Below are 12,932 nucleotides of genomic sequence, written 5' to 3'. Positions count from 1 at the left end.
TTTAGAATTTTGGAATTAGTGAATTTGAAAAAAAAGACTATCTATGCACCTAAAAAATATTGCCACAAATTTTCGTTTTTAAGATACACTTTGCCCAAGCATTGATACATAAAAGAGCTTTTACTGAGTCAGAAGTTAGAGAAGATCTTCTATTGGTCATTATCATCGCAGCTTGCGAAAATAATCTTTCCGATGGCACTGAAGTTGCACAGATACTAAAAATATCTTTCGCCATTCTAGACAAATTTTTGAAGGAATTCTCAAGTGTTTTCCACCATTCTAAAATGTCAACGTCTACTGGTGCTTGGTCTAATTTGGTGTAATTAATTATTTCTGTCTTCCATGCTTCGGTGATATTTGCTGATTTTTGAGCAAATGGTGCAAAAATATTGATGCAGTCGTCGTCGTCGTCGTCAAAAGGTGAAGGTCATCAGATTCTTTATCTTCACCAACAGCCATAACTAATGGAGCGGGAAGTTTGTATTTTTTATTTCACGAATCGTCTTGTTATAGCAGGCAGATATGTTATTTGGGTCTTTCATTTGGCGCGTTTTTAACATCTTTTTGAAATTATATAAAGATATATAACAGTAATAGTAATATATGATGCATTGAAGTGTAAGTAGTTGTCTTCTTTTACACACATTTTCTTTACCAATATATAAATTAAAATAATTATTAGAAAATAATAACATTTTTTGAAAAGATTATTAATAGCAAACCGCTTTTAATGCTTAAACAAAAATTCAAAAAACCGAGACCGAGATATCTCGACGAGACCGAGACTTGAGCGACCGAGATCGAGACTGCATAAAGTCTCGCCTCGTCTCGGTCTCGTGCAGCACTAGCAACAAATGAAAATTTTTTGACTAAAATTGGCAATTCATCCCTTTAAATTGTGGAGTTTTATTTTTAATTTAATTTTTCTACAATTTATTATACAGTGATTTTTATTATTATACTGAACAAGGCAGTGTTAGGCAATCTTGCTGTTGTTTAGTTGCTGCTATTATAATAGTTGTATACTCTTAATCACATCTTGTGGGGACTAATTTTCGATTAAAAGTTGTAGATCGATATTTTTTTAGTAATTATTATCCGAAGTTTAAAAACTAAATCGTGCAAAATCTATTGAGAACAATTAATTCAATTTGGTACTTCTCTATTTACAAGCGGAGATGTTTTAAAAGAAACAATCAGCTTTTAATTACTACCTTTTAATTTTAGGTCAAATTACTATCGATGGAAAACGTAGGCCATCAAATTTATTACAATTTATGCTCTACGAGGTGTGGCTATTAAATAACGAGACTATTGCTGTAAAACATATTTAGTTATTATCACCTTCAATATACACCCCTCCCCTAACCCTACAACGCTCCATGCGAATTTACCATTGTTCGAAACAGTGATGGAAGTCTTTTTCTGTGAGCTCCTGCATGACGCGTGCCGCTTTTTCTTTCACAGCTTCAACGGACTGAAATCGTAATCCTTTTAAGGCAGATTTGACTTTGGGGGACAGATAAAAGGCACATGGGGCCAGGAGTATAAGGCGGATGGCCTAAAACTGGGGATGTTGTACTTGGCTAAAAACGTCTTGACAAACAATGCAGTGTGAGCCCAGCGCGTTGTCTTGATGGAGAACCCCGTGAATTGTTCTTCCACAAAATCGGGTCGTTTTTTTTCCTAACTCTTTCTCCGGAGTTGAGCAAGCACCTCACGGTAGTAATGTTGATTATAATTATAATCAATATTTTCATCCGTTTTGGACGTGGAAGGGCGACCCGGGGTGGTCATCATCTCCTACGTCTTCTCAGCCAATCTTGGAAACGCTTGAACCATTCAAAAAACTCGCTCACGTGATACAACATTCATCGCCATAAACTTCTTTGTAATAAAAGATAAGTTTCAGTAGCGGTTTTACCAAGTTTTCATGTGAAATTTCACGACAATTCGTTGCTCTACTACAATGTATAGTATCATGTTTTCGCGCAAAACGGAAACTAACACCTCTTACACAAACGGACGGTTCCAGTCAGACAGATTTCTCTACAAAAACACGTTACAGACGCTGCAATCGAAAGAGAAGGCTTTACGCTGCACAGCTGGTCGCGGTCGTTAGGATTTGGCGCATGCATAGTTCTTCTGTAGCGGCATCAGTCTCGTTATTTAATAGCCACATACTCGTATATGAGATTGTCCTGTACAGAAACTCTATATATTTTAATAATTTTAGTTAAAATGCTGTTTGATATTACCTCAAAAATTTAACCTTTTTTTTAACTGATATTACAGAAACCGTTATTAAATGTTGCTCAAATCTCAATTAATATTCAATTTAAGCTCAAAATATCAAAGAAACTATAACTAGAGCATTATATTTATTATGAATCATGCATATAATATTTCATTAAGAGCCATTACTATATGAGATAATTGTATGCATAATGCTCTACGATATATCTCACTATTCTATCTCCACCCGGTATACACAGAGCAACGTGTGGCTTTCTGCCGCGCGCCCTCCCCCCACTGTGGGGGCCTCACACCCTCCTATTCATCCCCACCCCCAAAAAATCATCCCTTCCCAATCTACCCCTCTCCTAATCAAGACGCCCTGTAACTGTCCCCACTCCTTCAGTTTTCACTCGACACTTTCAGAAAACATTTTATTTCGGCTTCAGTCTAGTTCCGACTGTCGTTCATAGTGTATCAAACGCTTTTTTTAATTTTTTTTTTTTTTATTTGTGAAAACGAATTTTTTTATTTATTTATTTTTATTTTTTAATTTATTTTTAATTCTTATTTTTAAATAAACAAAAATAATTGATTAAAATATATTATTTTCATTTTTTTTTTTTTTTTTTTTTTTTTAAACTTTTTTAGTTTTATTTTGTGAAATTAAAATTAAAGAAAGCATTGTGAAATAATTCGAGCAGTATAAGCAAAGAAAAATTTTTTGTTTATTAAAGATAAAAAAAAAATTTGGAAACCCACTAAAAAAAATCCACACCCATGGGTTCGTATCTTTGACCAAAATTGTTTTTACGGAGTTCTCAAAAAATAAACTTTAGTGCTCTATTCAACGGTGAAGTAAAAAAAAGTGGAACTCCACCATCAAAAAAATCAAAATTGTGTAAGTTTTAGTTAAAATTTATATATATATATATTATAATTTTTTTTACTTTTAATTTATATATAAACAAATTTAATTGGCACAATCTTGAATTTGAAATTTTTATGGTATTCAATGGGATGTGTTTATTAGACCTGATATTGGCGGAAGGATATGTATGAATAGGTTAGGCTTAACTATTTTGGGAACTCCTTGTTTATTTCGTTAAACTTTGAATTTTGCTTCAAAGTTTCCAGTGGAGCCTAGATTTCGACTTATTGCCTAGGCTTTATCACTTTTTTTTCCGTTCCTTATCCTAGTTGTCTAAATTAAATTTTTTAAGTGCCTAGTCTATAAGATTTACCTTTTATTGAAATTTTTGTTTTTACCCATAAGACTAGAATTTTTTGAGACTAGGTTTAGGATCTATGAGCGGACTAGTTTTTAAGTGAATTGGCTTTAGTATTGAACATTTAGGCGATTAGTTTGCCAAAAAATTGTCTTTAAACCCTTTTTAACTAGGTCTGTCCTAGGTTTTATTTGCGAGCCCATTTCAGGACTGAACGTGGTCAGTCTTGCACCAATTCTTTTGTCGGATTAACTCTTAAGTCTTATGCTTCCAATTAATACTAGTGTTTAAATCTAAGACTATTTTTTTTTTTTTAGGATTTGAGGTTTTAATACCAGTCTTAAGTTTTGACCTAATCTTCGAATTATTTGTTAACCCCATCATAGCTAGTCGGTTTCTTCTCATCACCTAGTCTACGATTGTGTACTTGGTATCTCATTGAAGGATAAACCCTCAGTGACCATTATAGTCTTCAGAGACAAGTCTCGTAAGTCGTAGATTTGCCAATCATTGGTCTAGGGAACAAGAACTATTTAGTCTATTAGACTTTCTAGAACTAAACTGATGACTAGGTTTAATTTTTGTAGTCACTATTCACATGTCCAGTATAAGTGCCTATTTCTCACAGTGTTCTATCTCTTGGATTGACTTTAGTGCGCTACATTGATCTAGTATCTTAGAGCCCAGTCCTAGACAACCTAGTGCCAGGCCTAGGACTAGGTTCATTATTGAACTGGCTAGTATTTAGAGACCAGTCTAGAACTAGCTGGAGGACTAGATTTTTTTAGGTTCCAAAGTATTGGAATGACCTAGTATTTAGAGACCAGTCTAGAACTAGCTGGAGGACTAGATTTTTTTAGGTTCCAAAGTATTGGAATGACCTAGTATTTAGAGATCAGTCTAGAACTAGCTGGAGGACTAGATTTTTTTAGGTTCCAAAGTATTGGAGTGACCTAGTATTTAGAGATCAGTCTAGAACTAGCTGGAGGACTAGATTTTTTTAGGTTCAAAAGTATTGGAATGACCTAGTATTTAGAGTAAAATGTAAAAGGACGCGTTGTCGTTGGTGTGTACCCGGAATTGGAATCAATCATATCTGTGAATAATTTTGTTATTTTAAATTCATTTTCTACAAAAAAAAAGAAAAGAAAACTTGTCTTTAGTTTTCTCTTAAATGCTAGATCTGATTCAGATTTTGCTTTCGAACTGGAGGATTCCAATGTCCTTTAATTTTCCATTATAGTCTTGCACACTTAAGGATTGGTTATGCAATTAAGTTAGTGATTTCAGCAATTAGGTTAGATGTTTTAGTCTTAAAGATCTTTCTTTTAGCTTGGAGTTTTGTAAGTGGCCATTGTCTAGTATTATTGACTTAAAGCCAATTTGAGTCACTACTTCATGTATTTATTTTATTCCAGCAAATTTACATAAAACCTTTTTTTTTAAAAAAACGAAATTACTCCCCTTAAACTCATTTTTTTGGGGAAGCACAAGTCTTCGGCGTTTTTGGGTTCTTTCCCTTAAAACGTCCCCACTTCCTGGAAGACGGATACTCTACTCCCATAGGCCACGCCTCACCGTACAGCAAGTGCAGAAGAACGATTTTGTTCCAAAAAAAAAGACACACGAAAGAAGATAGCTTTCTCATATCGATAATAATTCTTACCCATAAAGACTTTCCCACGATCTTCCGCCAATTCTTAACTTAACGGAAGTGTTCCAAATTTTCTCATCAAAATTCTAGACAAACACTAGACAGACAGTAGTATTGGGAAGTCCGTAGGTTAACTATCGGCTACCTCCGGAAGTTGTCGGATCGATTAGGCGCGTTTTAATCACATATTTTAATTTTGAATTGAAATATCTTAAATTTAAATGCTTTTTATGTTCAGTTTTTTTTTAATTTGTAATTTTAGTTTAACGTGTAGGATATGATCAAATAGAGAATGAAAATTAGTTTTAATTGTGTGTGACACGAGATTTTGGCTCTCAAATGTAGTCAAAAAAATTTATTAGATACTTCAACAGAATCTCCGTTTTCTTTACTTTAAAAAAAAAAAATCGGAACTGCAACAACCACTCTTGAGCATGCGTAACCAGTTGCTTCCAAAACAAAAGTTTCGTATTTACTAAATATTGAAGAAATAGTTAGTATTTTCTCTTTAACGAACAATACGCGAAGTATACAAAAACCCTAACAACTTGTGACAACTCACTATGGACTGCTACAAAACGTGTCTTAAAATACAAAACTGTTTCCTCTCCCCTCAGACGAAATGACGGAACCTGGGCCAAATCTGACTCAGTAAAGTCCGAACTCCTTGCCACCCAACTAAGCTCTGTTTTTAGTCCTCACACAGACATTATAAGACATAATCATGCCGAAAAAATTTTAAACGAACTCGACGTCCCTTTACAACTCTCCCCTCCTCCGAAATCCTTTACTCCTACAGAAGTCAAGCAGGTAATCCTCAATCTCCCGAGAAAGAAGAGTCCTGGTTACGACCTTATTACCTCCAATATCCTTCTGCAACTCCCCAAAAAAGCAGTTATCCTCCTCACGACAATCTATAACGCCGTCCTCCGCACAACGTATTTCCCCTTCCTATGGAAGTTTTCCACCATTAAAATGATCCCCAAGCCTAATAAGAATCCTCAATGTCCTTCTTCCTATCGGCCAATAAGCCTCCTTCCTATCCTGGGTAAAATCCTCGAAAAACTCCTCTTACCCCGCCTTCAAGCTATAGTTATACCCCTTCAACATATTCCTGATCATCAATTTGGATTCCGACAGTTCCATTCCACTATACAACAAGCTCATCGCGTTGTAGACGCCATCGCTGTTTCCCTCGAAAAGAAAGAATATTGTGTGGGTGTCTTCTTAGACATAGCTCAGGCATTCGATAGAGTCTGGCACGAGGGCGTCCTCTGGAAACTAAAGAACATCCTACCTTCAACATACTTCCTAGTCCTTAAATCCTACCTAACTGATAGACACTTCCAAGTATCCTATGGAACCCACAATTCCTCTATTTATCCTATCCTTGCTGGTGTTCCACAAGGAAGCATCCTCGCCCCATTCCTCTACACCATTTACACGGCTGACCTACCAACTCATCCTTCTACTTCCTTGTACACCTTTGCCGATGATACGGCAATTCTATCCTCTGGTACTGATCCTGTCTTCACTACCCGTACACTTCAAACCCATCTCAATTCCATAGAAACATGGTTAACCGACTGGAGAATTAAAATAAATCCCTCTAAATCCAAAAACATAGTCTTCACACTTAACCGCAAAATCCCTCCTCCTGTTTATATGTATAACACCCCTATACCACCTGCAGATCACGTGAGATACCTCGGACTATTCCTCGACAAAAGACTTACTTGGAATCCTCATACTCGACTAAAAAGAAAAGACCTCAACACCAGATATCGACTTCTCGCCAGACTACTTGACAAACGATCGAAAATTACTTTACGAAACAAAAGAAGACTATACATCTCTCTCCTCATGCCAATATGGACTTACGGACTGGAACTCTATGGCGCTGCCAAAAAATCCAACCTTAACCGCATACAAATCCTTCAGTCTAAAATCCTCCGCCGTATTACGAACGCTCCTTTCTATGTGTCAAACCTCACCCTTCATACCGACCTCAATATTCCATTTGTAACCAACCTCGCTAAATCCCGCTACACTAAATTCCATAAACTCCTCAGATCCCATCCCAACCCACTCGCACAACTCCTTTCATCCCAATCACTTCCCGGAAACCCCGTACGACGGCTCAGGCGTCGCTGGCCCCGAGATCACCTGAGGAGCTAACGATGGTCACCACTGGGTGACTGTCATTCACGACAATCACGCCATGTCTATACTTATTTAGCACATTTACTTGTTGCATATATATTTGTGCAGTTGTAAAATTCTAATAAAAAAAAAAAAAAAAATCCATTTTTCAGGAAGTCCCCTTTATAGTTAAGCATCTCCCAAAGTTTTAAAGTCTAAAATTTTACGACCAAAATAAGTCGTGATTTTCCGTAACATTACGTTAAGAGAATAAAATTAAAAGTTTACTCTGGCTATAGCCTTCCAAGGTGAATAAACACGCTACACTATCGCTTATACACTCTTTTACCCCTAGGAAAATTGTTATTTTATGTGGTATTCGTTCAATGGATAGAATGTAACCCCGTTGATTCATGTTGACATTATTATTATTTATAAGTATTTTTTAAAAATAAAAAATTTAAGACGCGTTATCACCTCTGAGAACCAAGGCGCCCAGAGCTTTTTTGCCAGTGCACTAAAAATGGTCTTCGGATAGAGTTCTCTCTGTATAGACAACACTCCTAAGGAAGTAAAAGTAGCCTCCTAAAGGAAGAGGAAGATCTTAGGGCTATCAGCTGGTGTCGCAACCAGAATCTCTCCATTTGATTCCAGTATAAGCTAACCACTCAGCCCATTTCTAGTTTATAAATATTATAATCATAAGAATCCTCAGCTTATATGCCATATCCTCAAAACAAGTACTACTTGACTTCTGCAATCCCCCTCAGTATAGTTATAACTACTTCTCCCCATACCCTTGTTGGTTAGTTTTTTTGTAACAAAGTGTAAGATATGCTGCATGTTCTTATAATAGTAGTCAGCAATAAAATCACAATTAGGGTCCGACCAAAAGGTAAAAAAGTTATTGCAAAGACAGTGGTTATAAGCTTTAGCTAGATCCTCCATATTGAGTGGGCTACAATATTGCTATTTGACATTCGCTAGTAGCTTGGTTGTTAAAGGGTTCTACGTAATCTCGTACAGAAGTAATATATTTTCTTTGGTAAAGTACAATCTTTTAAACCTAACATCATATTGAAATAGCACTTTTTTATTAAAATCTTAAAGCACAGAAAAGAGAAGACAAAAAAAAAACGTTAAATAACAATAATAGTAATGTGGCGTAGGGAAGGGATTAGCGGTTAGCGTATTGGACTCCCACGCAGAGATCCCGGGTTCGAATCCCAGCTGCTGACCCTTAGATTTTCTCTTCCTAGGAGCTTCTTACAGCTCACTGTCCGGTGATGGTCCAGTGTTGTCTGTAACGAGATAATACACTGTCCGGAGGCCGACAGTGCACTGAAAAAAAGCTCCGGGCGCCAATAACCTTAGATGTTGGCGCGCCTTAAATCAATTAAAAAAAAAGTAATAATAATGTGGTGTAAAAATTTTTCTTGATTGTCCTCAAACTACAATTTAAGTACCAAATTACATTTTTTGTAAACCTTAGAAAATGGACTAAAAAGTTTTTTAAATTCAATATCATGTATGTTTACTTCGTTCACTGTAGTAAACTTGTACTATTGTAGGAAGCGTGACGTCATAGCTCCCCTAGAATTCACGTCAAACCAATATTCCCCGTGAATAAGATTGAAAACAGAATATTTGGTACTTACATAATGTTCAGCTTAAATAAAAACAAAATGGCAAACAATTAAAAACTGTTGAAATTGAGGATTAGATCAGTCAATTATAGCAGCCATGTTTACAGGATTCAGCCAAAGTGTGAGACGGAAAAGCTAAAGAAAACTCTTCGAGTATCCATTAAAGCTTTTCTCGTTTTCCGTCATCGTGCCAGATATTAAAAGATTTATTTGAACTGTACCATAAAACATCTAATAATGCATGAACTTGTCTCATTGTTTGCATTATTTTAAACACAGGAATGTTTTTCAGAGAATGATTTTAGTTTTTGATTCTGAAAAGTTCCACGTTTCGTTCAACAGAATATACAAATTGTTCCATTTTTAAAACGGCTCAAATGCATTTCATGCTTGAACAGTTGATCTGAGCCAAAAAATGGTAGAGAAAAAAATTTGTTGCCCGTCACCTCTAGTTTCAGAATATGTGACTTGATTTTAGATTCCTGCCCCGCATACGCGGCAGACGCGCGACCAAAAGTGAGGGTTTGCAGTTGTCCCCCATTTTCATATATATCGTTTTAAAGAGTATAAAAAGTTATGAAAGAAACCGGAAACCACAATTCGATATCTTTAAAAATAAAGGTGCTAGACTATTTCCAAAATCTGATATTTATTAATCATATTTCAATTTTTTTAACTTGTTATCAAAGAGAAAGAAGAGCACGCGATAGGTCATTTTTATGTATTTTTTCATCCCTTTACTACTGAAAATATTGCTAAGGCAGTAAAGCTAGTATTTTTCTTAATATCGGGAAATAAGTCGTTTTCCGAGTGATTTTTCTAAGCAATAATCAAATGTTAAGAGCTTTAGATGTTCACAAGCATAGACAAAAGGGCTACAAATTAATTTTACATCTGTTACAAACAAGAAGGTTTAATAATTATTTGGTACTTTTGGGAGAGTTGTGTTTAATTACCAAGAAAAATGGAAATCTCCTGCCACATATTTAAGTGATCAATATCTTTCATGTAAAGGATCAAACATATACCTTAATTTATCAAATAATGCACTTTACGCAGCTTGTGCAGCATGTACTGTGCCTTCAAAGGGGCCTCCTCTGGCTCTCATCAGCAGCTGTAACAACCTACGGATCTGTGGTACATTAATATCGTGTCTTTTATGAGGGCTTATTGGCTACTGTTTACTGGCACTGCCATTGCAAGTCACCTTTATTATAAACCCAACAAAAGTATAACTGCTACATAGATCTTACTTCTTTCTCTCTAGCACACCTCTTTATCATATTTAGAACCAATGATTGAGGGCACATATTCTTGTTAAATTTTTTGGCTAATAGTTTGTTTAAAGACCTTCAACATACAAAACCAGAATTCAAAACTTAATAGAACAATCGGTATAAACGGGGCCTGTTGCTTGTTACTTGTTAGTAAGCAATACGCAATACTAACTCTTGCAATTAGTGCATTCTTCTGTGCCCATTTGAGTTCATAAATAAATTAGATTCAAATTTTTTCGCACAAATTCTGAATTTCGAAAATATTAAGTAGAATTGTAGATTGAAGAGGAGATACGAACAAAGAACAAAAAAAAACAAAAATTTACTGTGTTCATAAAATAATCTGTTTTGGCCTGCTTACGCGTCAAAGTAAATATATTGGAGGCGTCTATAAAATATTCAATGAGTAAATTTGAATTTAATGTTTACAATTATGAGCTTGAATTGGCCTTTGGATGATCTGAATTCAAGTAACAACTGCATACATCAACTGCAGTCCCTATTCAGTGTGAATGTCGAATGTGTTTGACTGCGGTACCCGCAGGGATGCCTAATTCCATGAAGAAGTTGCTGGTTCATTCCTCTATTGTACCATGTAATAAGTAGCATTTAGTGCAACATCCTGACTATTCAGGACAAGTAGTCAAGCGCTATGTAGCATTCTTAGGGAGATTTAACGTTAGTGTCAGGATCATATTTTACAAATTATTAGAAACTTTAGAGGATACCTGTAAAGCAATTCAGCAACCATCGCCTCTTCTTCCACACATTGAGGACAATACACCCATTTTTTTGTTTTTAGTTTATTAGTATTCGAAACTAGTAGAATTTCAAAAAGGAAGGATTGGTAGCAATTCAAAAATTGTTAGCTAGAATGTTTCTTGGCAGAATGTTTCCTTTGATAACGTACCTCAAATCTATACCACTTGTTTTGAGGCTCTTTTTTGAGTTTCTACTTCGATTAAAGCTTTTGAAAGAAAGAAGGAAAATAATTCTATTATCCTGGTACTATTGTCCCCATAGAATAAAAACATTACAATTGGAGGCCCTATTGGTTTGGCTTGTATTTTAGATATTTGTGTACAAAAAATAAGTAAGTATTTACAAAAATAAGAATTAAAATTAAGGAAATAAATTCATTCATTTCGCAAGAAAGGAGATCTTTAAACAGAAGGGATTTAAAGATGGAAAGGATAGGAGCATGGCGGACAGATGGATGGTAAGGAGTTCCAGAAAGAGGTAGCGCGTATTGGGAAGGATTTATCAAAGGATGAAGTACGGGGTGAGGGAATACAGAAATCAGAGGAAAGAAATCTAGTCTTACGAGAATGGATCGAGGATTTGAACTTGAAGAGTTAGAAAATATAAGATGATCTTTGAGATTGGATGACTTGGAAAAGGAATGAAGCCAAAAAATACTGGCGGCTATAGACAGGGGAAAAGCCACTTCAACTCATCGTAGTAGTGCGAAATGCGAGAGTCTCTGGGAATGCTGAAAATAAATCTTATGAAGCAGTTCATGGAGGCGCTTGAGCTTTAGCTTCGTGATCACCAGAAAGACCGACCATACACTGAGCAACCATAGTCCGAAATGGGCGGGAAAATAAGAGAGGAAACTAGGAGTTGCTGGGTTCTTAATTGGTGTCAGGGAACTATTAAACTGCTTAAGGATATGGATGGAACGACGAGAGATTTGGGAAACATTCTCCAGGATAGGTTTTGGTCAAAAGTGATAATGAGATTCTTTTGCATTATAAAGATTCAAGATCACGGGTTCTTCCGCCTCCTGCTGAAGGCAGCTAGCATTTTTGGCCACTTGATCTACCAACTTTTTTTTTTTTCTGACCATTGCATTGACTAGAAACCAAACGCGATTGCCTAACCTAAGCTCACAGTCCTGCATTATACCATTTACATGTGTTTGGTACCTCGAGATATTTAATGCTCAATATAATGCTGCCAAAAAGTCTACAAAAAAAAAAATCAGCTGAAGATGAAGAGGCAATCTTCGGATGATGCAAGCGGATAGACTAGTTCCTCCTTAACTACCTAGATTGTACGATGGAATTCTTTGGCATCTGATCTTTCACTTGGCTTGAGTATTTATTTATAAGGCAAGGGTAGGAAACTATGTTCAGAAAACTCTTTAAAAATTGTCATTCTTTAAAGAATTCGAGAAAGAATGTTTAATGTTAGATATATTTGGCAGCAAAAGATCTAATTATTGCAGTATAAAGCTCGTCTTTATAAAGCAAAATTGCTGCTACCCACGCATAACGGAAGATTAAAGTAAAAAGCGATTTATTACTGTCATAATTAGGCGCCACGGTAGCCGAACGGTTAAGAGGCGAGACCTGTAAAGCTAATATGTATTGTGGTACTGGGTTCGATTCCCCGGTCTTTAGGCCTTGGATTTTATTTAAATGTTAATAAAAGAAATTTACAGTAAAGTATGTTTGCTAGTCGCCTCCGTCCACGACACCTAATTAGGTAGTTGGACGTTAAGCCCCGCCTGAAAAAATTTGCAATTACTTTACTTTTATTACTGTCATAAACTGACCCTCATCATTCATTTAATTGCAGTAAACACTTTCCCTAAAATTTATTTGAATATCAATTAAAAACTGTCCAAAATTGCAGTAAAAGAAAATTCATACGATTGTTCGCATCAGATTCTAGATATTCCTCTTATTTAAAGGCGGATCCTTCCCTTTGTCCAGTATCTGTTATAGTCCGACCTGCACCAACC

General features: G+C 35.8%; 1 protein-coding gene across 8 annotated transcripts in view; it reads left to right on the top strand.

Annotated features, from left to right (window-relative positions):
* Mef2 (myocyte enhancer factor 2) overlaps positions 1-12,932 on the top strand; it is a 153,428-nt gene that overhangs the window by 91,931 nt on the left and 48,565 nt on the right. The window contains exon 1 of one of the 8 annotated variants that reach the window (XM_074143394.1): positions 2,894-3,136. The exons of the other annotated variants lie outside the window; for them this stretch is intronic. The gene's annotated coding sequence lies outside the window, so the exon portion shown is untranslated. Of the gene's footprint in view, positions 1-2,893; positions 3,137-12,932 lie in introns of those variants that run through there. 8 annotated transcript variants of the gene reach the window in all.

Source organism: Rhodnius prolixus, unplaced genomic scaffold (genome assembly GCF_049639745.1).
Source record: "Rhodnius prolixus isolate KJV_2025 unplaced genomic scaffold, Rpr scaffold_12, whole genome shotgun sequence".
In the NCBI taxonomy this organism is placed as follows: domain Eukaryota; kingdom Metazoa; phylum Arthropoda; class Insecta; order Hemiptera; family Reduviidae; genus Rhodnius; species Rhodnius prolixus.
Note: the sequence above shows the minus strand (reverse complement) of the source record. Positions and strands in the feature narration are given on the sequence as shown.